The sequence below is a fragment of the Myotis davidii genome, unplaced genomic scaffold (assembly GCF_000327345.1).
Source record: "Myotis davidii unplaced genomic scaffold, ASM32734v1 scaffold3578, whole genome shotgun sequence".
Classification (NCBI taxonomy): Eukaryota; Metazoa; Chordata; class Mammalia; order Chiroptera; family Vespertilionidae; genus Myotis; species Myotis davidii.
This window is the reverse complement of record NW_006289094.1, coordinates 642,625-644,013: the sequence shown is the minus strand read 5'-3', so window position 1 is coordinate 644,013 and position 1,389 is coordinate 642,625. Positions and strand designations below refer to the sequence as shown.

The 1,389-nt window shown below is 43.8% G+C and overlaps 1 protein-coding gene across 1 annotated transcript in view; it reads left to right on the top strand.

Annotated features, from left to right (window-relative positions):
• Positions 1-1,389, top strand: part of PIDD1 (p53-induced death domain protein 1) — a 31,103-nt gene that overhangs the window by 10,040 nt on the left and 19,674 nt on the right. The gene's annotated exons all lie outside the window — the stretch shown is intronic.

Below are 1,389 nucleotides of genomic sequence, written 5' to 3'. Positions count from 1 at the left end.
GGGCAGGAAGGAGAGCCGGCTGTGACCGGTGTACCTGGAGGGGTGGGGTGGGCAGGGAGGGGTCCGGTTGAAGTTCAGAGGGCAGACTCTGTGTGCTGGGCCCAGAGAAGCAGGTCCCAGGCACATTTTTGGTAAGGCTCCTTAGGGAGGTAAAATCCCTTCTTTAAAGAGCTTCCAGTGTTGCTGAGGAAATACAGTTTATACTCATGAAAGGACTGAAGAACTGAAATATACACTGAAACTACAAAATTGTGTATCATAATCATACTGATAGATACATTAAGAGTTTTAAGAGAGAGCAACCTAAAGCCTGAGATGGCAGAGCAAGTGAGCTTTCATGGAGAAAGCAAGCCTCTTAGGGGCAATTGACTGTCATTTTTACTTAGTATGTCTAACAATTTATTGAATCTGAGAGGATGATGGAGAGGCATGTGACCATCCACCTCACCTTTTGCAGTTTTCTCATCTTATAGAGGAGGAAGCCAGAAAATCTTAGTGGGTTACTCATAGTCACCTTGCTCAGCTGGGCCCAGAGATGAAGAGGGGCCTCCATGCCTGAAGGAGCAAGTGCTAAGGAGGTGGGCAGTGTGCCATGGGTCCATCCCTGCCTCCGAGGCTGGTTCCAGGGCCATGGGATGGTTGAGTCTTCCAAAATTTTTGCTAAGTGTTTAGAGGAATAAGGGTCTCCCAGGCATAAAGCATAGACTCCCAAAATCCAAACACAGTGGCAAGAGCTCTAGAGCCTTTTTCTGGTTGGGGAAGAGAAGTAAGAAATAGAATACTGAGAGTCTATGGGACAAAGCTTTCTCTTCAGTGAAGATCCAAAGAAGCACTGGCATTGTTTGGCAAATGCATTCTTTTTTATTTAATAAACCCAAAATCTCAGAGGCTTTTTTAGTATGCCTCCTCAGTAAATGAGGCCCAACTGATCTTTTAGAAGCCTTATACTTGATGGCACTATTCAGGTAGGTCCTGGCATGTTTTTCATAAATGACAGTATGCTGATGAAAACAGCTGACATTTAGTTAATTTTACTACGTGCTCTGAAAGCACAGTACAAACTATCTCATCAATACAAAAAAAGAGCTCTGTGAGTTAGACACTATTCTTCCTTTCATCCTATACTGAGCTGTAGACAGTTGAAATAGAACATGCCTAAGTTCACATAGTCAGGCCGGTTCCTGACTTGAAGTTTTTCTGACTCCAGAGCCAAGCACCTCAGTCACCTGTTTTAGAAAGGAATCCCCTGCGGGCAGAATTCCTGTCTAATATTTTATGATTCACATCACCATGTTCCATGAAGAAAGAAGGTGACTTAGATGATGTAGCAGTCATTAGTCAAGGAGCCTACCAACAGAGAACCCTTTCAGATATTCAACAAAATCTAAG